Source organism: Panthera uncia, chromosome F2, assembly GCF_023721935.1.
Source record: "Panthera uncia isolate 11264 chromosome F2, Puncia_PCG_1.0, whole genome shotgun sequence".
Taxonomy (NCBI): Eukaryota; Metazoa; Chordata; class Mammalia; order Carnivora; family Felidae; genus Panthera; species Panthera uncia.
Window position 1 is genome coordinate 76,405,417 of NC_064812.1, and position 27,580 is coordinate 76,432,996.

General features: G+C 41.9%; 1 protein-coding gene and 1 long non-coding RNA gene across 6 annotated transcripts in view; one reads left to right on the plus strand and one right to left on the minus strand.

Moving 5' to 3' along the window:
* The window catches only part of RB1CC1 (RB1 inducible coiled-coil 1), a 91,376-nt gene extending 73,346 nt beyond the window's left edge, over positions 1-18,030 (minus strand). For 4 of the 5 annotated variants that reach the window (XM_049633401.1, XM_049633399.1, XM_049633402.1 and 1 more), the window contains exon 1: positions 17,941-18,030. The gene's annotated coding sequence lies outside the window, so the exon portion shown is untranslated. The remainder of the gene's footprint in view (positions 1-17,940) is intronic. The other variant, XM_049633400.1, reaches the window with a different exon arrangement.
* A 381-nt stretch (positions 18,031-18,411) lies between these two features.
* Positions 18,412-27,516, plus strand: LOC125924694 (uncharacterized). Its single transcript, XR_007458519.1, has 2 exons — positions 18,412-18,847; positions 27,240-27,516. It is a non-coding gene; the product is annotated as an uncharacterized LOC125924694 (long non-coding RNA).
* The last annotated feature ends 64 nt before the right edge of the window (positions 27,517-27,580 follow it).

A 27,580-nucleotide genomic window follows, 5' to 3' on the forward strand; every position in this document is an offset into this window, starting at 1 on the left:
AAAATGCTGCCAGTGGCCTCCTTTGCTCTGCAGCCCACACAGGCTGTGGGGGCACCGTTCCAAGGGACAGGTGGAGTTGCAAAGACCCACCTCCACTCCCAGTGCTGTGTTCGCTACTCAGGGTACACACTGGGGGCCACCGCCACGTCAGGGACTCTGCAGCTTCCGCTGGCGGCAAGGAGCGAAACCAGCCCTGGAATGGGAGCCCCAGGTCACCTGGCCTCCTGCCACACCTTCAGGAAGAAGGGCACCCCAGGATCTGGGAGCCTCTGGACACAGAGTAAAACTTACTGATTGGCCTCTTCCCCCAGCCTGCCAGGCCCCTATCCCTCAGGTGGCCCCCGTGTGTCCAGAAAAAAAAGCTTCAACCGATGGCAACTGAACACAAAGCGTGCCCAGCACCCTGGATGGCCCATTCTGGACACACGGGACAGGGCAAGGCAGTTTTTTCTTTCGTGATGTAAACACCTACTTAAAAGCCTTGATCTTGCCTCTTAACCAGCAAGGCCTAAATACTTATCTGGTCCTTTATAGAAAAAGTTTGGCGGCTTCTGCTCTAAGCCTTGAGCAACTGCGGCCAGCTCAGCGAGAGCTTGCACAGCCCGGCTTATCACCAGGCACCAAACAGTCAAGAGCTGAAGTCGCGCGGCAGACACGCTGGGTGCAACGGTAACACCGCATGGAAATGACAGCAGCAAGAGCAAACAGGAAGCCCTCCAGGAGACAGGCCCAATTTCCTGGCTTTCTTTCTAACAGATGACACGACTCTGGGCAGGTCACAGTAATCATTCATTTTCTGACTTTGGGGAAGCGTGAAGTCCAAAAAAAGGATGAATCTTTCCATTACCCGCTTCACCATTTGAGCATCAAAGGACGTGATCTTTCTCCTCAAAACTGGCGCGTGGGACAGTGTTACAACAAGTGCCTAAGGGTTAATGGCTTTGTTTTTTTTTTAAAGGAGTTCCTATTAATTAGTAAGAAAATCGCAAAAATCCACAATAAATAGTGCAAGAGAAAGTTATTAAAACAGGTAACCAGTGAGGAAAATACATGAAACCTCTTCAGTGATCAAAGAACTACAAATCTCAAAAAGAGATCTTCACCCATCAAACAAACAAGGGTTCCAGCCTAAGATCCCTAGATTTTTAATCTAAGGGAAGAAATACAATACAAAAAGAAAGGACTTTAGAAATGCTCGACCCAAAAATGTCTCTCTGCACAAAACACACACTGCGCAGCCCCCTGAAACAGAGGCAGTGACAACCCAAGAGCACTAAGTACCCACACTGTCTTGTGTAGAAAAGAATCAATCTTGTCCAAAGAGAGGTCTGGCCTTGAACCTTGGCTACAAGGAGGGGAACTGTAGGTCTCTGGAATGTCCTGCTTGATAGGAGTGTCTTTGTCCGGGGGTTTTAGAACAGTCTAACGACGGGATTTATGACAGGGCTGGGAGGACACAAGGTATCGGCTCCCGTCTCCAGAAAAAATGGAGACCAAAGGACATTAGCTGGACCTCCAGGAAGAGCCAGAGAGTGAAGTCAGCCGCCTTGTAAAGGTGATAGGGCCCCAATAAAAACTCTGCACACCAAAGGCCCAGGTAAGCTTTCGGGGTGAGCATTACTCTAGGTAGCGTCACCCCCTCTGGCTAAGAGAAAGGAATGCTGTCCCCGACTATGGGAGAGGGCAACCAGAGCCCTGCTCTCTTCCACACGCTGCTCTATGTACATCTTCCCTTGCCTGCTTTTCATGTTAATTTGTATCCTTTCACTACATAAAACCATAAATAGTATAGCATTTTCCCCAAAGTCTGTGATCCACTCTAGGGAATTCTCGAGCCAGAAGGTGGTTGTGGGGACCCTGAATTTGTAGTCAGCTGACCTGAAGTGAGGGCGGGCCTGGACACCACCCAACAGGTGGCCAGTATCCAAAGTGAGAGCAGTCTTGTGGAGGTGGACCTTCTAACTCTAGAGTCGACTAGAATCATCGTACGCCTATGTTGTGGTTTCTAAAAGGAACCTTTGGCGAAGCGACTGATTCCAAAAGTCTCAAGTAGAAAATGTACTAACACCTAAGCCTAGAACAGGGACATGTGCCATACAGCAAAGAAGCTATCAAACACTAATAAGAAAGACCATGTCAAAAGGGCAAAGAAATCAGCCTGAGGGGGCTTCCATGACTAAGATGGGGCAGTCTACGCATCAAAAGAATAAACACTTAGCATAAAGCCCATAAATGTTCACGTTCACAATGATACAAAAAAGGAAGGACAAATCCTCAGTGACTTACAGTAGCAACTCATTCTGAAACTAAAAACGGAAAGGATTTAAGCATGTATCCTCTCTTTCCTACATAAATTATACTTCAGGGTAACCAATGATAAAGAAACACCTTTTTATAGAAAAGCTATTACTACAGACAGAGTATGGAAAATAACAATTTGACAACGAAATAATGGATCTAGACATCAAGAGACGCTAAAATAAGTAGAAGAAATCTGGCAGATAAACTAAGCCGACAAACACGAACACACCCATCACTTGTCACACCGCTAGGCTCGTGTCTCTAGGTGTTTCAACCGGAAGTATACCTAGAAAATATTCTCACCACCTCCCCCGAAAAACACAAACCCAAATTTATTAGACTCTACCTCTACCTACGGTTACCAATTTACAGGTAACATGGGGTACAGAGAGAAAAAAAAAATACTGTAAGAAAAACAATCAGCTAAATTCGGAGAAATAAACATTCTATAGAACAATGAGCTAGATTAACAAATGGCTTCAAAAAGAGAGGAAGAATTCTACTTATTAAAAGAGATGTCAAAGGCATAATAATCAAATGTAACGTGTGGATGTGTTTGGATTCTGAATCAAACTGTTAAAAAAAAACATTTTTGAAGTGTAGAAATCTAAAGATGGATTAGGCATTAGATTACACTGAAGAATTCCCATTCCTTTGCAGGATGATAATGGCATTTCAGTTATGAAATAACGAATTCTGAAAACTTAATATGTAAAATAGTATTTGAGATGTTTTAAAACAGTCTAGCAAAAACAAAGTCAGGAAGCAGGAGAGAGAGGGAAAAGTCAGTTGGGCAGAAGGACAGATAAGCTCAGCCAAATGCCGGTAACTATTAAAGCAAATGAGATGGGACAGTTGAGAAATTCCCTATAATATTCTCTCTATGTAGAACAAACAGATGGTTACCAGAGGGGAAGAGGTGGGGGGATGGGTGAAATAGGTGATGGGGATTAAGGAGTGCACCTGTGATGACGAGCGCCAGGTGACGGATGGACGTGTTGGATCACTATATTGCACACTAAGACTGTATGGTAACCAACTGGAATTAAAATAAAAACTTAACAAATATATATTCTCGCTACTTTTGTATATGTTTGCAGATTTCCATAAGACGGTACAAAAAATACCACAAGCATTTTGACGATCATACTCAACATTCACATTATAGGTGGGAATCTACTGTAATTACGACCTTGCTGGAAAAGCAATTGGTGTTCATGGAGTAGGTAGGTAAGTTTTATAAGCACACATTTCTCTTCACCTAGTAATTGTATCGTAAAACTCATCTTACAGAAATAATCTGAAGTATAGTTGAAGTATACACAAAACACTTCATTACTTGTGAATACTTTTAAAAATACTTGCCTACTCAACTCTTCACATGGTAAAATAGGATATACAATAATATTTAACAAGGTTACGATGTTGAACGAATACAGTACACGCAACAGAATTACAATGCGCAAAAAGAATAAAGGAAAAATGATGACAGAGAAAATACACCAAAACAGTAAAAATAAGTACCTCTGTATTGGAATTAGTAAAAATCTAGTTAAACAATTAGCTGCTGCCAGAATACCTCACCTTCCCGGTTATCATGTGACCTAAAGTGAGGGAAAAATAATGGACTTTTATGTAGGAAGAGTTTAACGCACCTGATTTAAATTCTTATTCTGCCATTTACAAGCTGAGCGAGTTAAGTAACGTACACGCCCTAAGATTCAGTTTTCTCATCTCAAAAGGACAGAAAACATTTTCCTTGCTGGGCTATTGTGCGCATATCTGTTCTTCAAAATTAATAAGACTAAAATTGTAAGAGAAGGGGAAATGGCGGGGAGAGGGGAGGGCCTGTATGGCCCATAACTGAAACAAGACTGGCCATGAGATAACCACAGACACAAAATGATGGACGCAAAATGATGTTTACGTGTGGCTCAATACTCTACTCCCTTTTTGTGTTAATTTCTGTAATAAGTAAATATAAATATACAAGAATAAAATTTACAGAGCAGTTCAGATGTTCCTCATCCCTACAAAAAAAGAAAAATGACCCAGCTAAAAGTGTGGCTCAATAATCTGTTTTTTCTGTATTTTGGTTGGATGGCTTCATTTTTGCTTTTTTGAGCAATGCTAGGACTTATTCACTAAAGCAAGCACATCCTATAAAAGGCTGCCGTAAAGAACCTTGTCTGCTCTGAAACCTAACCCCTAACAGTGCCTAACAAAGGGCTACATGCATGTGAGAAACTCTGTGTCCTACACTTCCCACCATCCATGCTGGACAAAAATTTAACTTCCCCCCACATCTATTGGTCATATTTTCTCATGTTGATAGTGAGTTGTTGAAACACTTTCTAAAAGCAGCTTTTCACTGTGGTAAAACAGAGCTGAGAAATTTTCTTTCCCATAATTTCTCAAAGAGACTTGTCAACTTGTTAAATAAGTCTGGACCCAGCATATCAAATCTCAGCAGATCGTATTTGCAGCTAGTGCATGAACATGAGGATATGCAAATTGTGTATACATGTATGGACTTTGTGAACAATAATTTCAGTCAATGAAAATCACAACTTCCTATAAGTAAGCATGTATATACAGAAATATAAAAATCAAACTTCTGTTTTATACCAACATCTAATCAATATACAATATAAAGGATATGCAGAGCTTTCTTACTCTCAGCCTTAATTCTTCAGCAAAAATCACCACAGACGTGAAAAATAAAATTTACTTTTGAGTTAACAGTTTCCCTGGACCTAACATTGCAATGAGAAAAAATCTGACCTTGATGGTACCCAAGGTGCCCACCTATGCAAGTCTGTAAGATACAGTTTATGTACAGGGTTGAAACTATCTATTTAAAGAAACAGACAAAATTGAATCTCTCTCTCTTTTTTTTTATGTTTATTTTGAGAGAGAGAGCACGTGTCCATGCGAGTGCAGGGGAGGAGCAAAGGGGGGCGGGGGGGGGGGGGGGGGGGGGGGAGGAGAGAGAATCCCAAGCAGGCTCTGCACTGTCAGCACAGAGCCTGACACAGGACTCGATCCCACAAACCACAGACCGTGACCTGAGCTGAAACCAAGAGTCAGACGCTTAACCGACTGAGCCGCCCAGGGGCCCCCTGTCACCACACAGCTGGATTTCCATCTGCTAATGTGTAAAATGGGAATGTTAACAATACCCGTCTCGTAAAGCTTTGTGGAAAACAAGTAAAATTATCTATGCAATGAGCTTAATATTTAGCACAATGCCAAGTGCACATTACATACTCCAAAGTGTTACCTAGGAACAGGAAGTCACTCTTGAAACACAACAGGGAGTACTCAAGGGCATCTATTGAGTGAATAAGCTCTCGTGAGGAAAAGTACCCTTAGCATACCCCTTGCAAGTACCCAACAAAACAGAGATCAAACAGTTAACTGAGAAAGATCTCAACCAACTAGCTTTTGGTAGTTTCTTAGAGCCAAGGTATCCCAAGGCTCTTTAATTAAAAACCAAACCAAACCAAAAAACCAAACAATATAATAATAATCAACCCTACCTTAAGCAGAACTTCCTCTACTGAAGTGTCGCTCCTACTGACCTCTTTGGGTTCACAAGATAATTAAGATGCCATCTGTGTGACCAGAGTGCTTGGTCTGTGTACTTCCTTCTTCCCCTTATTCCCATCCAGTGCTTCCTCCTACGTGCCCGAGCCCTGACAATAACCTACCTGAGCTCCTTCTACCGGTAGATTTCATCTCAAATCCATCCTGGAGGACACAACCAACTAAATCATCTTAGGTCTTAGTTTAATGTCACTTTACTTCTCCCCAACTAAAAATGCTTCATAACATCTACTCAACTGTCTACACTCCTTGGAGTAAACAACCCAAGACTGCCTTTCTGTGCCTCATGACATGAAGCTCCACACCACGGAAACCCACCTCCTGATGAGAGATGAATAAGCCTTGGTCCTTCATGTCATCTCACTGCATCCATTTTGTAACCATGAAGTCACAAACATCCTGTGTCACAAATTCTCCACCAATCTACTGGCTGCCAACAATCTTCCTTAGGCTCTTAAAACCCACACTTCAAATTTTTTTAATGTTTATTTATTTTTGAGAGGCAGGGAGAGAGAGAGAAAGTGCGAGGAGGGGAGGGGCGGGGGGGGGCGGGGACACAGAATCTAAAGCAGGCTTCAGGCTCTGAGCTGTCAGCACAGAGCCCGATACGGGGCTCGAACTCACAAACCACGAGATCGTGACCTGAGCCGAAGTCACACACTCAACCGACTGAGCCACCCAGGTGCCCCAGACCCACACCTGAAATTTTAACTAATCAAATAATAGTGTTGGTATCCAGAACATAAATAAACATCTTGCTCTACATTTTTCCCCACATGCCAAATGTCTTACATTCCCAAAACCGTATTGTAAATGGCTAGAGAAAAGCTGGCCATGCCTTAAATCGCTCTTCAAGATAACACACTCAGGGGCACCTGGGTGGCTCAGTCAGTTAAGCGGCCGACTTCGGCTCAGGTCATGATCTCAAGGTTTGTGAGTTCAAGCCCCGTGTCGGGCTCTGTGCTGACAGCTCAGAGCCTGGAGCCTTCTTTGGACTCTGTGTCTCCCTCTCTCTCTGCCCCTCCCCCACTCGTGCTCTGTGGCTCTCGAAAATAAATAAATGTTTAAAAATAAAAAATTAAAAAAAAACCACACACTCACTACCTAAACTACTAGACACTGGACAGTCGATAAATGAGGCCAAGGCTCTGGAGAAGGACTAGAGCAAGAACCAAAACCGTGAAATCAGAAATATAAAATGGCTCAAAGAGAATCCACTGGAATATTTTATTTATAAGAGTGTGTAATGTACATATTCTTATTTTCTTGCAATCAAAATAAGATATCCAAAGCTGAATTTGCTCCTTGGTACGTAATTGTTAACACATTCAGCAAAAAGGGGCATTAGTAATCAAGCACATCTTTGGTCATCTTGAAAATGAACAGAATTCATCCTAAAACAATACTGGAACAGAAGTTAAAAAGATCTAGGTTTTATACTAGATTCACATTTTTCCTTCTGTGACCTTAAGAACCTTCACCAGATCTGTTTCCTCACCTAAAAACTGAAAAGGGTATACTGGCTAATTCCTCCATGTTTTTATAAAATGCCAGATAGTCAAATGTACATTAAACTCGTTTCTAACTTTCTCAGTGAGCCAGTCTCTAAAGATTAAAAAAAAGAAGCATCAGCTCTCCTTTCAAGGAGCTGAGTTACATAAAGTGAACGTGACAGTGCAATGCAATATGTAACACTACAGAGAGGCAGGCAAAAGTTCTAGAAAAGAATGAGATAGGCGAGAGTCCACATAAAGGTGATGCCATTCCAAAAAATACCCAAAAAAGGGTATGTGAAATTGACCAATGACTTAGCCTCCTTGACCACATTTACTAAAATGTTAAAGAGGATAAGCTTAGCAACTCACTAACTTCCTTGAAGAAATCAATCATTAAGAACAGCTAACGCTGGGGCGGCCTGGACGGCTCAGTCGTAACTGACTCTTGATTTCAGCTCAGGTCATGATCTCATGGGTTCATGAGCTCAAGCCCTGCATCAGGCTCTGTGCTGACAGAAAGGAGCCTGCTTGGGATTCTCTCTCTCTCCCTCTCTCTCTCTGCCCCTCCCTTGCTCATTCTCTAAATAAAAAACAAACATTTAAAATAAAAAAGAGCTAACCCTTTTATCAACTTACAAAGTTGGGATTGTTCATAAGCACATTTTCCCTTAACTCATATAAAATCTACCAAATTTCTAAGTGGATTACATCTAACCGATCCAGAACTAAACTCTTACAAGCAATGGTAAAGTGCCAGCATATAAGTCAACTGTCGCTGAAACAATTAGAATTTTACTTTAGGGGCGGCCACCTGAGGGGCTCAGTTGGTTAAGCATCTGACTCCTGACTTAGGTTCCGGTCACGATGTCACAATTTGTGGGTTCGAGCCCCATGTCAGGCTCTGCACTGACAGTGAGGAGCCTGCTTGGGATTCTCTCTCTCCCTCTCTTTGCCCCTCCCCTGTGTGCGCTCACGTGCACGTCGTGCTCGCTCTCTCAAAATAAACTTAAAAAAAAGGAAATTAACTTTATATGACATAAAATTTAAGCCCAGTACATAACACAGTACTACTTTTCACCAAATAGTCAAGATTTTCTAAAATTTGGCACAATGCTCATTTTCTGTATAAACTTAATTTTTATAAAATGAAGTCATACTTTGTATGACAAAAGCTAACCCAAAGCAATTTTAAACTAAAAGCAACAGGTTAGTAACTCAGTAATTGACACAAGATTTTCTTAAAGTTATTATGTGGTCTTTTCCCTAAACAACGTCTTTAGTTTCTGTCCATTGAGAAAATAATTACTAAGTGCCTATTATATATACTTACACACATACACATATATATATTGGGGGGGGGGGGGGGCAGGGGGAGAGAGAGACCCTGAAGGAAAGAGCATTTATCAAAACATGTCAAACATACTCTAACAGTAATTAAAACCAGGAGCCTGGCCCATTAATAGATAACATATGGAACAGAACAGATTCAAATGCATCTTCATATACACACACAGAGATAAACATTATAATTTCAAATGGGGGAAAGCATACATTGTGTAAGCAACAGTACTATGACAAATGGCTATCCACACATACCGAAAAATAGTCTATCTGAAACGCCACCTGTTTTTACCCTTCAGGTTACTTCTAAGGACTAAAATGAAGAGTGTGGACTCTTGTTATAACAAGCACACTGGCAGTTTTGACAAGAATGAAAATGGGTACAACTTATAAGATTTAATCTGGCAATACGAAAATATAAATTATGTATTAAGATGTACAAACCAGCAATTCTACCGCTGGAAATACATTGAAAGCAAAAAGACAAGTGTACAAAGGCATATATCCAATGAAATCTTTATTTTTAACAATGAAAATTCAGAAAACTATCAATCATGATTGATCAAATAAATCATGCTGCAGCTATATTATGTGACATCATTTAGATATTTAAAAACGTTAGCTCTATACATATTGATTACTGATATATTTATTATTCAGTAAGAAAAGTTAGTTACAGTACATATCATGTGATTCAGTAGGCAGATTTTATTTTTATTGTATTAACTAATGCCGACGGAGTACGTGTATCCACAAACATTCAAAAAGCGTGGCCTATAGCAACTTTTTTCTAGATATGTCTCCTGAAGCAAAGAAAACCAAACCAAAAATAAACTATTGGGGCTATATCAAAATAAAAAGCTTCTGCACGGTGAAGGTAACAACCAACAGAACTAAAAGGCAACCTACAGAATAGAAGATATTTGCAAATGACATATCTGATAAAGGGTCAATATCTAAAATACATAAAGAACTATAAAATTCAACACCAATTAAAAAGTGGGCAGAAGACATGAACAGACATTTCTCCAAAGACATATAGATGGCCAAGAGACTCGTGAAAAGGTACTCGGCACCACTTACCATCAGGCAAATGCAAATCAAGACCACAATGAGATACTACCTCCCACCTGTCAGAATGGCTAAACTCAAGAACAACAAATGTGGACAAGCATGTGGGGAAAAAGGAGCACTCTTGCACCGTCGGTAGGGATGCAAACTGGTGTGGCCACAATGGAAAACAGCATAGCGGTTCCTCAAAAAGTTAAAAATAGAACTATCCTATGATTCAGCAATCGCACTACTGGGTATTTATCCCCAAAATATAAAAACACAAGGGACACAAGCATCCCTATGTTTACAGCAGCATTATTTACAATAGGCAAATTATGGAAACAGCATAAGTAAATGTCCAATGATGAATGGATAAAGACGATGTGGTACACACACACACACACACACACACACACACAAGAATATTATTCAGCCATGAAAAAGAATGAAATCCTGCCATTTGCAATGACATGGATGGAGCTAGAGAGTACAATGCTGAGAAAATAAGTCAGAGAAAAACAAATACTATATGATTTCACTCATATGTGGAATTTAAGAAACAAAACAAATAAGCAAAGGGGAAAAAAGAAGCAAACCAAGAAACAGACTCAACTTTAGAGAATAAACTGATGGTTACCAGAGGGGAGAGAGTTGGGGGGGGGGCCCAAATGGGGATTAAGGGGTGTACTTGCGGTAATGAACACTGGATGATACATGAAGTGTTGAATCACTACAGTGGACCCCTAAAACTAGTAACACTGTATGCTAACTGAAATTAAAATAAAAACTTAAAAAAAAAAAAACCTCTGGAACAACTTAACATCGATCTTTTTACAATGGCTATTTCTGGATGCGGGCCTTTCACTTTCTTTGGTGTCCTTAAAAATCACATTTATAACCAGGCGTAAAAATACTTCCATTTTGAAAAAGAAGAAAAGACAACACTTTATGCACCACAAAGAAATAAAAAACTTGAGTATGCTGCACTAGAACAGCTGGTCCAACTGAAAGAGCAAGTCAATGACCCCCATCTGCTGTCCCCATTCTAGCCCCCAATTTGCCATCCCAGTGTAGATATGCCTCTCCACTCCACAACCTTCCCTACGTGGTCATTCATATTTAGTTCTCCAACTGCTATCTTTATGTCCATGTAAGAGGGAGAACAGAACTGTGAAAAGAACATGAGATTTGGAACCAGAAAAGCTATTTTTAAAAATTTTTAAATGTTTTTATTATTTATTTTTGAGAGAGATAGAGAGACACAGTACAAGTGGGACAGGAGCACAGAGACAGAGGGAGACAGAGAATCCAAAGCAGGCTCCAGGCTCTGAGCTGACAGCACAGAGCCCGATGCGGGGCTTGAACCCACAAACCGCGAGATCACGAACCTGAGCCGAAGTCGGACACTTAACCAACTGAGCCACCCAGGTGGCCCTCAGAAGCCTATTTTTAAGTCTTATTCCCTCGATCGACTGTGTGTGACCCTGACTAACCTCATCAAACAAACTGGTTTTTTTAGAGTTTCTAGTGTTAAGTAAGCTCTACCCCCAACATGAGGCTCGAACTCATGACGCGAAGATCAAGAGTTACATGCTCCACCAACTGGGCCAGCCAGGCACCCCCAAACTTAAATTAGTTTGATTACAAAAAAACTCCCTATCTCACAGGGTTGTTGTGAAAATGTAAAGAATCTACACATAAACGGAAGAGTTATGCAAACTCGAGTGCAATACAAACATCATCAGTTACCGTTTAACCCAGATCTCTGCCTCGGGGCACAGGACTAACACTCAGCTGATGCTAAATATCAGCCGTTAGCAATCATATTGTTTGCTGCAAACCTGACATACCCACATTTCAATTCAGTGCTTTTCCTTCACAACTATTTACTCCCTAACTTCTTTTGTCAAAAAAAGACCCTCGTTCCCCTGCTGCTCAGAACTTCAGTTATTTCTATCTAAATCCTATCCGTTTTTCCTTCAGAATCCAACCCTTCATTTTCCAAGGACACACCCCTTATTTTAGAGCCTAGAAACTCTTCCCACTGCCTTACTCTACCCACTGCCTTCCCACCCCAAGCCTCCCTGAGCGCTCCCACCAGTCACAACCACTGCCATCAGGCTGCATGCCTCCTGTACCTTCAAGTACCTTCCCTAGAACCTCACAGCTGCCTACAGCAGGTCACAGATCAATGGCATACCTCGCTCTGTAGCTTGTTTCTTTGCAGCTCTCTCCTGTGACCACAGTACAGTACCCCCAGTATGGTTTCACTGAATTTCATTATCTGTCTGCCCCTTTAAGGGTGTGAATTTGCCCCCTCTGGCTTAAAGCTAGATTAATATTAAACTGTCAGACTTTGAAGCCAGATTTACCTCTATGTGAATCCCATCTCTCTCAATGAGGCTCAGATAATCCATATGATCAGTTTACCATCCGTGGGCTGAAATGATACCTTCTACAGAGTGTATCTCAGACTCCATTACAGTGCAAAAACGGTGGCGATTATAACTAACTCCAGTATTCACAGACTTCATAATTAAGCCCTAGTTTACCTTTCTAGAAATATCTCTAACTACTCCTCGACAAGAAACTTCTATTCTCTCCCTTTATATAACCCTGCCAGATAAAACTCCCCCAATTTCTGCTCATCTGAATTTTACTCATCCAAGTATGGTCCCAAAACACAGTTCTATTAGCACTTCTGGGACGTATTCCCTAATCACAGGTGGTCCACAAGAACTCTTTTCCCTCTGAATTTACAGACCTACATAAGGTTGTAGAATTATACTGGAGAAAAAAAATCTCATATCACAAAAGGACATTTGTTCTTCCTGGATCCTTCTGGGATACGGTCAGCTATAAATGAGGGGAGTTAAAGGGGTGATATATTTTTCTTTTTTTTGCTTCGAGATATAGTTCTATTTCTTAAAAAATGCTTCCATTCACTTCACTCCCAGATACATAGGAGTTACAACTAGACTTTCAAGTCCAGAAGAAAGAAAGAAAAAAAAAAGCATCTCCAATACCCGTGAAAACCACCACCTATCCAATTTATCGATTGGAGATGAATTTACAATTTCCTCTTTTGAGAGAGTACCGATAATGATTAGGTCAGTCATTACAGTTTATTGTCAACTTTCCAAAATTTAGGATTTAGCTTCCTTATGGGGAAAACAAAGGGCGGGAAAAAACCTCAATTTCTGACATCCCAAACTGAACACATTCAATCATTATTCACACTGCCTTTGTTGAACACTCAACATAAGCCAAGACTGTGCCAGGTGCTGGGATTACAAGTACCCACAAACTGCTTTCAGGTCTAGCAGAATTCACAAAATTTGGATGAACTATACACACTGGCCCAGAAGTTTCATAGGGAAAGAACAAGAATCGGAAATAATTTTGCCGGATTTGTAATTCTGCAGGTTGCAATTTGACCTCAAGGAGGGATCACTAGGCGCTGCATCAATGAAAATAACGTTCACCACAAACGGAATGTCTGGGTTACCCAGGGACTGAAAGCTGGACTTCAAACCCTCCAAATCAGATTATTTCCATCTGATCCTACCCTTTCTCTGCCAAGAGGAAAAGAAAAAGAGAAAAAGAAGAGTAGGTCAGCCATTTTCCTCACATTCCCCCCAAAAGAACCTTCTCCATAAAAGTTCAAGGCCTCCTAAATGAATGCCTTATCTACAAGTAAATACGCAACTTCAAATTCAGACAGCTCCAACAGAATGAAGACAACAGGACTACTTTTAATAGTCTGGCATATTCCTTCAGATTTTTCTCCTATGTGTTGAGAAAAAAATGTATGTGTGTAAACACGGACAGTTTTGTTTCATAAGAATGAGATAACACCACGCGTAATGCTATACAACTTATTTGAGCTGAATAATATATGTGGGAATCTTTCCCTCAATACACATAAATGTATTCAACATGTTCTCCTGCCACTCATAAAAAATTATGCAAAACGCATGCTTTACTGATAATCTGAATTTGAAAACATTACTAGTCTTAAAAAAGTCCCTATAGAAAATATCATTAGTTTTGTCATTTTGAATTAGTCTTATTCACAAAAAGTAAATTCATTTTGTATTACTGTGTTTAAACATGTTTTCTTATACGTACTATGTCACTTGACAGCTTCTGCTTAACAGAAATTCAAAAAAACTGTTAAAATGAATTTAAGTCAAGTTTACTAGAAAATAGCCGTCTTGCCTCCAAATCATACCAAGAACGGAAGCCACATCCGTTGCTTCTGCATTAGTGTCACCAGCTGAGCTATGACATCCAGGGCTGCACCTGGTCTAATTTTTGAGGGATGGCAGTACCAAGTGGGGACCCTCCCTGTAAATGTGAATTCAGGTTTTCTAAACTCTTAATATTCGCAGAATTGTGTCTATAGCAAAAGTGTTATAATTCTATGCTTCGTTTTAGAATACTTAGTTTGAAAATGCAATCAAAATTATATACAGTAAATTCTGAATTAGCTTTGTTCTAGGAAGCCTATGTAAAAACACAGCAATCTCAAGAAAAGGATGTGCATATCTGGAATTTGCAAAATAGCACCTAAAAAAACAATAGATATATTAGCGGTACGGTACTGATTCGAGTAACATTTCAACAGATAGTCTGGATAGTTACTGATCAATTATTACGTGTAGAGTATGAAGGAAAAAATGATGTGTTTAGTCCCGAACCAGTAACAACAACAAAATGGAAATGAGTCATAATTATTTTCATCCTTTAACACGATTACAAGCTAATAAAATACGAGAATTCAAAAGAGGGCAAAGTCATGGGGGGTGATTGGGAGGGTGGGGTGTCCTCCATAATCCTGAGGGTACTCACTAAACAGCTGTGGAAGAAGAAACTGACCAATGAAAGAAAGGGTGCATGAAAGTACTCAAGTACTCTACTTGGAAAAAGTAATTTAAAAGGACCTCATCTTTATTGAGGGATGGAAAGAAATGCCATCCTCTCAGGAGACAGCCAACAGAGGTCCACTTACAGGCAAATTAGGTTTATTAGGGACACAATAATAAGCAAACCAGAAAAGTGATAATTAAAATTCACACGCTTTTATCAACAACAGTAAGTACATCTTTAATGCAGCACCCTACAATCTGTTTCTCTAGCATCATACCTATTCCAGCATCTTAAAGCAGGCTGCATTTGCAATTTATCTTCTTTAACATTTCTCAAAGTTCACCATTTCCTATAATCTTATACACAAAGCTTACATATAAAGTTCTTCTAATTCATTGTTCATGTTACAGGAGCTAAAACTGTGTTGCAGGGGTTTAACATTTCCTGAAAACATACGTGAATTTAGGTACAAGTTGCCTTCTAGCCTTGCTGAGTTTACTGGAACAAACCTCCGTGCCTTTGCACATGCAAGATTACGGCACTTTACAGCTTCCTTACTGTTACCCAAAAAACCTGAGTATCTACAGAGTCCTCTCTACCATCATTCTCCTAGTCATGAGTCACCCTCCCCTCATTCCTATCAGTCCACCCTCAGTAACCTTTTCACTTTTTCTCTGTATGCCAAATATCTCACTCACAGCCTTTGCATTTACTATTCCTTCTGCCAAGAATGCTCTTGCCTCAGATCAGATAGTCACACAGCTAGCTTCCTTGCTTCTCCTGGGTCTTTATTTCAAAGTTAACAATCAGTGAGGACTTCCTTGGCCACTTTATCCAAAGTTTCAACCCCTCAATCCTGACACTCCTCTCCTCCTGTTTGTTTTCCTTCCCAGCCAGCATGCGTCTCTTACTCCATATTTTTCTTGAATGAGTACAGGATTTGGTTTGGTTTGTTCACTGCCAAATCCCCAGTACTTTTACACCAGTGTGCCTGGCACACAGTAGGCACATGATCAATCCCAAGCCAAAATTTGTTGAGGTGGATAGGACATCTTTTTAAAGAAAAGGGAAGTGACTTATCCATGTCAGATCATGATTCTAAAAATATCGCTACACTCCATAAAAACCCAAATCTCCTTCAGTACTTTTCCTTCAAATTTCCAATAATGCTACAATATTGCAATCAGTTTTATACATGACTCCAATTTTCTATTATAAGGCAAGAACAATTTCTTACACATTCCTATATTCCTTGTAATTACTGGTCCAATGGTCTACCTGTAGTAAGTAAATAACTGCATGAATGAATGTGTGTAGAAAGGCACTGCTAGATTTCACTTCAGTTTCTTGAGCCACTATTATCTGTACTACAAAAGAAAAGGCTTAATTGGGGTTAGAGAATAGTACTATCCAAATAAGAACATTTTGCTAGATATCCCTTTTAAAAAAACACTTATAAGTTACACACATCCACAAAGGGCAGCATATAGCAGGTGCTCAAACATTTGCTGAAGGCATGAAAATTTAAAGACAGTCTCAAAATCAGAAGCCAAAGAAAAGCCCCTCTTAATCTTACATGACAAAAATTTAGGTCCAGAAGTGTGGCTTTTCAAAAACAAAGGTCTTGTGTCCTCTGCCCTTTAGGACCTGATGAATCTGACTTGCTAAAAGTCAATGTGTCATGCATTCTGAATTTGTATGTGTTAGCAAGGGCCAGAAAAATTTTCTGAGACAAGAGTACTGCTTCACTGCCTTCCCTGTCATCCAACACCATCAGAACTAGGCCAATGATTAATCCTAAATTTGACTATCATGAAACATTCAAAATAGACTAAAGAAAATTATGCGCCAAAAGTGGTCTGAGTCCATATCTAATGTCCATCAACAGACATTTATCAACATAAACACCAACATAAAGCATCTCTTTCATAAAACTCTAGATTTTAAACACAATGTAAACACTAAAATTAAAAAAAAAAGACAGGAATGTTACTGAGAAAATGTGTTCATTAAGGCCACACTCTGCTACAACACTAAATACAGAAAAAGCAAAAAACATCTTCCCACCCCTAACAATTGTCTGTTTACTAAAGCAAAAAACCCCCAAATAAAATCTTCAAGGTACTTTTGCTTCCCATAGTAATATCACCTCGGAATGGTAAAGACCCAAGTCGTATCAAATATCGAAATATAATTCTGTGACTCTTCATTAAGCGGATTTGTCGATGTAAATTAAAAATCGTCTCCTCCTAAGTTGCTTATCTTCTGACCCATCGGACAGATCAACAAGCAGCATCAGCACCCAAAAACCTAGAAACTATACAATAAAATAACAGGCACATTTTCATAGGGCCCAAATCATCGCTCTACGTACAGTGAACTCGAGGCAAACATCGTTATCTAGCTTAATGACTTGTAGTAACAAGACTCTATCAACAGTGAGCACATTAGTCTTCCTTGACATCCAGGCACACGGCACTTCGTGGTATGACCGCACTTTAAAGAGTTCCTGATGGAAAAGACTAGATTACGAAACCATAAACAATAAACATAGTACATCCACCAGGCGGTGGAAGAAACTATTCATTCCCCCCCAGAAGCTGCCATTTCTCCTGTTGTTCTCCAGCTTCGACTAAGGAAGTTGTGAAATCCGCAAACACACCCCATCCCAAATCTATCAGTGGGGCGGGCGGAGGCTGAGTCATTCCTAAGAGTAACTTTATACCGATCTCACACTCCGGGGTCGGGACAAAGGTATCTCTGCGTTCCTCCCGCTGTGTGCTGCGTTCGGCCTCGGCCCAATTCCTCTCCCCGGGTTCTCAAGTCACAGACAGCCTTAGGGCTAAGTCCAGCCGTGACCACAAGCCAGGATGCTTCCCGGTAGGGTCGGCGTCCCTCGCCCTCCGCCACTCCCGAAAACTCGGCCCGCGGCCGGCCGGGGACGCGTCCACAGGGAGGGACCCCGGCGGCCCCGGCCGAGGAAGCCGCACGCAGGCCCGCACCGGGAGAGTCGGCCCCACACCTCCCGCAGCCCAGCGGGGCTTCGACTCAGACCGCGTGTCTCCACCGGGGCTGTCGCGCTAGGGAAGCAGCCGCAGGGCAACACCTGCCGCGGCCGGATGCGCCGGGCCCGCGGGCACACACACCTGCGCGCGGGCGGCGCTCGACCCGGCGGGGACCCCGGCGTCCCCGGCCCACTGTGTTCGGGCTCGCCGCGCGGCCGCGGTGCCAGATGGGGGAAGGGGACCCGGGCGGCAACAGCACTTACCTGGCAGCACCTCCTCCTCCACCGGCGGCAGCAGCAGAGCCGGCAGCCCCTGGCACCATCTTCCGCCGCCGCCTCGTCCGCGGCGGCGGCTACCAACCGCCCATCGGGCACCGCCAACCGACACAACCTCCGGCGTCCCAGGTGCCGGTCGCGGCCCCGAGCTCCCGGCGGGAGGGAGGGGTCGGGGCGGAGAGGGGACGCTGTCAGGCCCCTCGGCTCTGGGTCAGGGGCCGGGGGGCAGGGGGCCGCGGCCGGTCAGAGCCGAGGGGCCGGGGCGATACGGAGACCCCCAAGGCAGCGCCGAGGGCTCTGCAGGGCCGCGGACACCGCCGCGGTTGGGTTTGTTATTGTCGACTCCGTCCCTTCCTCCGCGGAGCACGCCGGGAAACGGTGGGCGGGGGGTGGGGCGCGCCGGGCGGGCGGGGCGGCGCAGAGAGGCGCGCGCAGGTCCGGAAGTCGGCAGGCCGCCGGGAAAAGGGGGGGCGGCTCCGCCCTCAGTCGCGGTCGGCCGGCCTGCGACTTTGCTGTCCTCTTCTGACCCGGGGACACAGCTGGGGCGCCGTTTGGCGGTGCGAGCCGCGGTCCGGCCGCGGACTGCCCCAAGGTGATTTTGACCTTTCTCGCCACCGCGAGTTGGCCTGAGGCGGACCCCGCCGAATTTTGGATCAGCCCCAGGTCAAACAGCTTATCTCTTTCCACCTGTCGCGGAGGAGCGGGGCCCACGGAGGTTGTGTGCCCTCGTCGCCCGTCCGCATACCGGGCAAGATCTGTAAGAGGATGACGTACCTGGCTGTGGCCCGGCCAGGCTACATTGCCACCACCACACCCCCACCGCCGGGACTTGAAACAGCTGATAAGTGGCTCGGGTAACTTCGAGTGTGGGGCGGCACGATTTTTCTCGGACCAGGTAAGCCCAAGAAAATGTCCAAGAGACCAGAAGGAGTTAAGGCTTGGTCGATTGGAGTGAAGGTGTAAGCAGCACGACCCCCCAGTTTTCAGCTTTGTAAACGGAGTTGGTTCTCAGGTGGGTTAGCGTGAGTTCCCGAGGGGACACGATTTCCGGGGGATCCTGAGTGTGTGCGGGTGATCGGCCACAAGCAAGGGCTCGAAACTACAAGGCTTTGGGTATTAAAATGTGGTGAGCAGGAGTTACTCGTAGAATGATTATGCAACACTGTTTAAATTCCTGTTCTGTCGAGGCATGTCTGGTACAAGTGAAAGCCGAGAGGTGCTGTCGCTGTCGGAGCGCCCTTGAGTTGGGTTTACGTAGAAATGAGCGTTACCACCGTTTTCAGGAGCACCGAAACGGAGCAAATACTGTTAGGAAGCAAAGTTTGCAACCCTTCGTTTATCACGGTGGAAACTGGTTTAAAACAAAACAAAACAAAACATTGGACTGGACGACTGGCAAGCATGAGGGATTTTTAGTTTCCATCACACTTACCCGGTATCTGAAAGTTTTATTTGAGAAGAGCTTTTCTTTGTTTTCTTACTTTTTTTTTTTTTTAACCACTTTGTGTTTTAGTTTACATTCCTGTATATTCCCGAGAGAATCTTGTCTGGCAAATTATTTTATTTGTTTCGTTTTTATTTTATTTTTTTTAAGCTGGATTTTTTTTATACCCCCAGCAAGATAGAGCTGAGAAGTGAAAATTGAGAGGTTAAATTGTTCATATGCCTCGGGAGGAGGTACGAACTGGCAGGACCGAAGAAAGACGCTGATTTTATCAGTCACCGCATAGGAACGGGCACACAGAAACTAGGTAGTGAGGAAGATTTGGCCAAAAATTGGTTAAGCAAAACACATTGGGCCTCTAAAGAATATACCGGTGCTTGAACTTCTCTTAGCTGTCACTGACACCCGTCACTCCCAAATACCACACACTACAGCCCGGAATGTGAAAACATCACTGAACTATGCCGGTGATAATCTCTTAAATAATAAAATGTTTTTCAATGTTATTTGTCTGACTTCTTTCTTTGGAAAACAAACAATTCAGTCCTCATCTTCTCCTAGTCATAGTTTGGAAGAAAGGACCAGAAGTGATTGGTTTATACCTTAAAGGTTTTACATCCGCTCCAGAATATAAAGGTTAAAAGTTCATATGCTTTCAGTGGTGTTTCTTAGTGATACATAACATTAGCCTTGTTATGTATATGGAGGCATCTGGAGTAAATACTCTTACAAATTACTGATGCTTATGTCCATAGTAGTAAGTTTCTTTTTTTTTTTTTTAATTTTTTTTTTTTTTAACGTTTATGTTTTTTTGAGACAGAGAGAGACAGAGCATGAACAGGGGAGGGTCAGAGAGAGGGAGACACAGAATCTGAAACAGGCTCCAGGCTCTGAGCTGTCAGCACAGAGCCCGACGCGGGGCTCGAACTCACGGACCGTGAGATCATGACCTGAGCCGAAGTCAGACACTTAACCGACTGAGCCACCCAGGTGCCCCCCATAGTAGTAAGTTTCAACAGGTTACATCTTCTTTCCTCCGAGGACAACGTTGAAAACTCTGTATTCTCCCTTCCTTAGTAAATTAAGACAACAAAACTTCCTCATGCAGCATTACTTTTCTACCAAGCTGCTTGACTGATAAGAAGTCCACACTCTATAGCCTCATTTCCACCTGCTGCACTTTTCTCGCCGAAATGCAAACAGATTAATAGGGGCCTCCAAATTATTGCGTTAAATGGACAGTGCTGATACTTTCTTTGAGCTTTCTCAAGCACTCGCTTCTTTTTATTCACTCTTTAATTTGCTTCCCTTTTGCAGTGTCTCCCTCTTCGCTCTTAAATCTCTGTCCTTTCATTTGGTCCTCTTCCAGATTATCAAGTAATTATAAAACGATGTAATTGATGCAAATATTCCCAGTGGGAAAAGAGGTGAGAGGCTTAATCTTGTCCTCATTACATGATTATTTCTTAATTTAATAAACATCTGGGGCTTTTAATAGATTTATAGTGAGGGCAAAAGAGAGTGGTTGTCTTTAGGAGTATGTAGGGGTTACACAGAGTCTATAGAGAAACACCATTAAGTACTTCAAATCAGTTCGAATCTTTAAAATCCTGTTTTTCCTTCAGGTCCCCATTTCAGGGTCACTTTCTCAGGGAATCCTTCCCTAACATGTCTGCAGTTCCTCTAGATTATTCTTTCACTATCTGTCTAACATGCTGAAATGTAAGTTCTTTTTTAATAGAGGGAACTATTTCCCCAATATGTGGTATACACACAAACATTTGTTGATGGTGCCCTACGCCTTTTTTCGGGCCTTCAATTTATACTTAGACTCACCCCTCAACCAGTCTCTGTTATTTACTCCATCCAGGACCATGTTGGTCAGGTGTCTTTCCTAGGGGCCTCACTGGTTTTGTTTTGCAAATTGGATACAATTTAAGCTTTTTAACATAGCATCAGAGCCTCTTCATTTTGTAGCAATCCATCTCTCCAGCTTACCTCCTGGCACTTTTCCCCTTTACACATGTGAGTTTCCTCATCCAGGAAATGTTCCTCCCTCCTTGTTCATTTCTCACTCATTTTTTCAAACAGCTTGGACAGGAGCCGGTGTCTAACTTCTGGGCAGTATAGTGATCCACTCTGTCTGCTGCCTCTGCTCCATACCACACAACTATAAATTCTTGTCTCCCCTCTAAGTCTATGAAACCCTAAGGTTTAGGAACTATGAATTATTAATTTTTAAGCTGCTAGAACTTTCTAGAGAGATTGGCACATAATTAGCAATTAATAAAATACTTGTATTGAAGGTTGACTAAGAAGTTACTGTGGAAAGTTGCTGCCCTCAAATATCTCAAAAGCCTGTGCAGGGGACCATTCAAACATCACTGGTCACAAGTTTAAATGACACTATTTCCTTACCCAGAATACATCAGGATATTGGGGAGATTGCAGTTTACAGCTGAATTTTGTTAACTCTGCCTGATTGGGGATTTTATTCTGCATGCATTACGAATTTCTCAACCTAGCATAATTGCCCTCATTTTCTCTTAGATTATGTTCAAATAGCCAGCAACTGCAATTAACGTAATTTGGCTTTTTCAAAGAATGGGTTAGAGTTAACCATTTTTAAAGGTTAGCTCCTTTTAAAAAAGTTTTGGCTTTCATTTTTAAGATCATAGCTAATGATGTATAAAATGCAGTCATACACTACTTAGAGGCTCTGGCACTATGATTGTCAAGTTAATATTCTCAGTACTGTTTACAGATGTTAAAGCTGCCCTACTCAGCTGGTTTGTTGGTACTCACATATTATTAATGATAATGATGCTAGTTAACTTATGAGTGTGTGTCTTCAAAGCTAGTGATGAGTGTAATGGGCCGGTGAACAACACTGTGTCTAACGCTGCAACACATACAACACTTCCAGCCTGCTTCGTTGCCCAACAGATTTAAATTTTTTTTTTAACGTTTATTTATTTTTTTTTTTGAGAGAGAGACAGAGCATGAACGGGGGAGAGTCAGAGAGAGGGAGACACAGAATCCGAAACAGGCTCCAGGCTCTGAGCTGTCAGCACAGAGCCCGACGCCGGGCTGGAACTCACGGACCGCGAGATCATGACCTGAGCCGAAGTCGGCCCCTTACCGACTGAACCACCCAGGCGCCCCCCAACAGATTTAAACCAATAGATTGGCACAAACTATTTGTAGTCATTTTTCACGTTAAGTTCTTGTCTTTCATTATTTTGAAGAGTTTTTCAACCAAGTGTCCAAATACACAGCTGAAATGTCCTAAAGCAGAAGCTTATCAGTTCTACAGATACAGAGACAGACAAATATCAAGTGGTAGTTGGACTTCAGGTGGTGCCTTTCAAACTTCTTTATTGTGACTCACATTAAAAATTACGTTTTAGGGGCGGCTGGGTGGCCCCGTCCATTCAAAGTCCAACTTCGGCTCAGGTCATGATCTCGCAGTTCGTGAGTTCGAGCCCCGTGTCGGGCTCTGGGCTGACAGCTCAGAGCCTGGAGCCTGCTTCAGATTCTGGGTCTCCCTCTCTCTCTACCCCACCTCTGCTCACACTCTGTGTCTCTCTCAAAAATAAATAAACATTAAAAAGTTTAAAGATGGGAATGCAAGCTGGTGCAGCCACTCTGGAAAACAGTATGAAGGTTCCTCAAAAAACTAAAAACAGAACTACCCTATGACCCAGCAATTGCACTGCTAGGCATTTATCCATGGGATACAGGTGTGCTGTTTCGAAGGGACACATGCACCCCCCATGTTTATAGCTGCACTATCAACAATAGCCAAAGTATGGAAAGAGCCCAAATGTCCACCGATGGATGAATGGATAAAGAAGATGTGGTTTATATATACAATGTAGTCTTACTCGGTAATCAAAAAGAATGAAATCTTGCCATTTGCAACTACGTGGATGGAACCAGAGGGTATCATGCTAAGTGAAATTAGAGAAAGACAAAAATCATATGACTTCACTCATATGAGGACTTTAGGAGACAGAACAGATGAACACAAGGGAAGGAAAACAAGAATAATACAGAAACAGGGAGGGGGACAAAACAGAAGAGACTCATAAATATGGAGAATAAACTGAGGGTTACTGGAGGGGTTGTGGGAGGGGGGATGACTAAATGGGGAAGGGGCATTAAGGAATCTACTCCTGAAATCATTGTGGCACTATCTGCTAACTAATTTGGATGTAAATTTTAAAAAATAAGAAATAAAATCAAATTTAAAAAATTAAAACATTATACGGGTGCCTGGATGGCTCAGTTGGTTGGGCATCCAACTCTTGATTTCTGCTCAGGTCATGATCTCACGGGTTCTTGAGTTCGAGCCCTGTGGTAGGCTCTGTGCTGACAGTGCAGAACTTGCTTGGGATTCTCTCTCTCTCTCTCTCTCTCTCTCTCTCTCTGTCTTTCTTTCTTTCTCAAAATAAACTTAAATACATTTTAACATTGTGACTTGGTGCATACATACAGGCCTCTGTCACTGAAACCATGTTTTGTGAAAAAAATACTTGCGACTCACTCCAATATTTTCTATTCTATTTTTGTTGCAATGCTAATCTTGACCCACTAAATTGATTTTACCACCCTTCAGTGGCTTGGAAGATCTTAGATTTGGCAACAGGCCGCAAACCTTGAGATATTTTGCCCCTGATTTTTCCATCAGTGCTTCCTATGCAGACTACACCCCTGGATAGTAAAGTTTGTGATTATGTTTATTTAAAAAAAATAAATAACCTAACGGAAGCTGGTGCAACACTAGTGAGTGTATCTTAGATGACAAATGTGGGCTTTAGGTGCAGACCTATTTGTCTTAATAGCTTTATCCAGTTTCTATTCATTTTCTCCATTTTTACAGATGGGGAAATGAGGGGTTAAGTAACCAATTCCTTCTAGGTAATGTCCTGCAGCTAGAAACTGTATCGGCCAGTATAGGAGCCCAGCCAATTTGACAGGCTGTAGCCTTAAGCACCACATTATGCTGTCCCTTAATTTCCTGCATTCCTAGAGGGGGGAAAAATTAAAATTTTAAGTCTAGCAGTAGGCCACAGAATCTCAGCACTATTCACATTTTGGGCCAGGTAATTTTTTGTTATAAGAGGGCTGTCTTCTACATTTTAGGATATTTAACAACATTCTTAACTTCTACCCACTAGATGCCAGTGGCACCCCTAGTTATGCCAACCAAAAATGTCTCTGGATGTGTTGTGATGTTCCCAGAGTGACCAAATCACTTTCTTCCCAGAACCACAGACTAAAGCATGGTACATCCATACAATGAAATGCATTGCAGGCTTTATATTGTAGGGAAATATTTAATGACAAAGGAAAATAAGTTAAAATACAGAACTACTGTACTGTTTTTCAAGGTGCACTCTTTTTGGTATGTTCACATCTCTGAAATCCGGATGCATTTAACAATGAATAGGGTCCTGCAAGCTTCTTGATACGGGAAACCAAGGCAAATGAAAAGTTTCCTTACTGCCTACAGCCCATTGACAAGTCCTTGAAACAGGCAGAGTCACCTTTCTCTGGGGACTCAGCTGCCTCAGTCATGACTTTGCTAAGGGCAAAAGGCAATCTTAGCTTAACATTATCCCATCCCCCAGGATCCTATAAGTCTACTTTAACATAAAAAATTCCTTTGGGGGCGCCTGGGTGGCGCAGTCGGTTAAGCGTCCGACTTCAGCCAGGTCACGATCTCGCGGTCCGTGAGTTCGTCGCGGTCCGTGAGTTCGAGCCCCGCGTCAGGCTCTGGGCTGATGGCTCGGAGCCTGGAGCCTGTTTCCGATTCTGTGTCTCCCTCTCTCTCTGACCCTTCCCCGTTCATGCTCTGTCTCTCTCTGTCCCAAAAATAAATAAAAAACGTTGAAAAAAAAATTAAAAAAAAAAAAAATTCCTTTGGAAACTTCTTTATCTCTACCCCCATGAGCTCTATGTTGGCAATCATACTCCAAGCTTATGGCCCACTGATGATAGACATCTGAAGGGTCCCATGACTGAGGTTTTACTGGACAGTAATAAGTGACCTTTTCCTAAACAATACCCACCCTCAAGGTCCTGGAAACCTTTCTTCCAAAATTCCTTAGAGACTTATGCTATCCCTAACCCTTTCCCAACCTGAAGGTCTATAACCAGTCACCTGTGACAAACCCAGTGTAGCTCTTTTTGCCCATAGGTCCTGTCCCCGTGCTTTAATAAAATCACATTTTTGCACCAAAGACGTATCAAGAATTCATTCTTGGCTGTCAGCTCTGGACCCATACCACCGCTCCAAAACCACATCATTGTTACCCAACTGCCCTTCATTACCTGTTTACGCAAGATATCAAAAACACTAGCTTAGAAAAAAAAAATCCTAAAAACAATGATGGAACATTCTTTTGAACACAAGGTGTCAAAAGTTTGTGGAGAGGGGATGGGAGACGTAATGCATCAGACGTGGTGGACAGCATACCAAAAAGCAATCCAAAGCCTGCTCTAAGAATTACAAAGCCAGCATAGGAGACTTAGCACCATGACTTGACTCCATGATGGATTTTCAGGAAACACCTGTTGCCAGTGCTTTCACTGGTGAAAAGATGAATTCTATGGAAAAAATAAATTCATTTTACTTAAATTTCCCTTTTTATTTATTGCGGGAGAGAGAGAGAATCCCAAGCTGGCTCCGCACTCTCAGTGCAGAGCCCAACACGGGTCTCCATCCCAGGATCATGATTTGTGCTGAAATCAAGAGTCAGATGCTCAACCGACTGGGCCAACCAGGCGTCCTCTATTTTTTTTAACTTTTAATGTTTGACTGCCTTGATCATATGAAATCTCTTTTTCTACCCAAGTTTATATTTAAATCCCAACTAGTTAACATACAGTGTAATATTAGTTTCAGGTATAGGATTCATATGAAATTTCAATAAAAACTGTCACTGTCTCTTCTGGCCATTATTATTGTTACTGAAACTAATTTTATTGCATAGAAGAGTAGAGTGTTAAAAATAAATTATCCACTCTAAGTGTCAAATACACTATACAGTGACAAGGCCCAGGACTTACTTTTTTCACTAAGCTCTAGAGGGAATTCTAACGCAAACTTAGCCTTGGGAAACAGAAGAGTAAATCTGTAAAGATCCCTTTGATCCTACTAAATCTTCCTTCTGCTTTAAATCCACTGGTACCACCCTCTCTGACAATGAATTCATCAGAAACATCCTAATCTATTCACAACACTTTCTGAATCTTTGTACCCTTATCAAGGGATTGATTTGAACTTGTCATTCTTAAATGTTCCTTCATTTTTTTTTGAATTGCGCACATTGTTTCTATACAACTGAAGCATAAGCTTGTTTGCATTTAGAAATTGGAAAGCCTGAGATCTTATTTGGATTTAGAAGATCACTTAATACTTATGATTTCGATTTCCCCCGTGTTCACAATACCTGTTTTAGCTTCCCCACACTACTCTACAGGTTAGAATGAAAACTGCATGTAAAATTTACTGCACTTTGAACATTTTGTACAGTCGCAGAATAATGCTAACAGTGGCTGCTCACACCTTTTGAAAACTACAACCCCATCAGTTCTTAAAACTGATGAAGTGTTTTCGTGCATTTTCATACAAACATCTAGTTATATTTAACAATAAAAGAATGACTTCAAAATATTTCTTAATTTTATACCTTGCTTGTTATTTACATTCATATTGTAGGTTTTTTGTCTCCTTTCCTTCTCCCTTTTGTGCCTTTGTACCCCCGAGGTACTGGAAACTGATGAAAGAGAGTTGGTTATGTTAAATGCCTGTCTTTTCCTGTCCGTATTTAAGGCTCCAGGGAACTACTTGACGTTCCTGTTTCAAGAAGGTTGAAAATATCCAACAGCGCCAAATAAGCTGAGCATCCAGCCTTTGAAAAGAAGTTACGGTATGGATGTCTTCAACACAGTGGATAGTACAGATTCAAAAGAAGCAAAAAATCTGTATTAAGTGATTAAAGACATACATTGTTTTCCCATTTCATGAAACTCAGTAGTATTAACTCTTTACATGAAAACATTTTTATTATATTTCTGTGTACTGGCAATAAACATTTGAAAACATGAAACTGAGAAATTTTCATTTATTTTTTTTTAATTTGTTAATGCTTATTTTTGAGAGAGACAGAGACA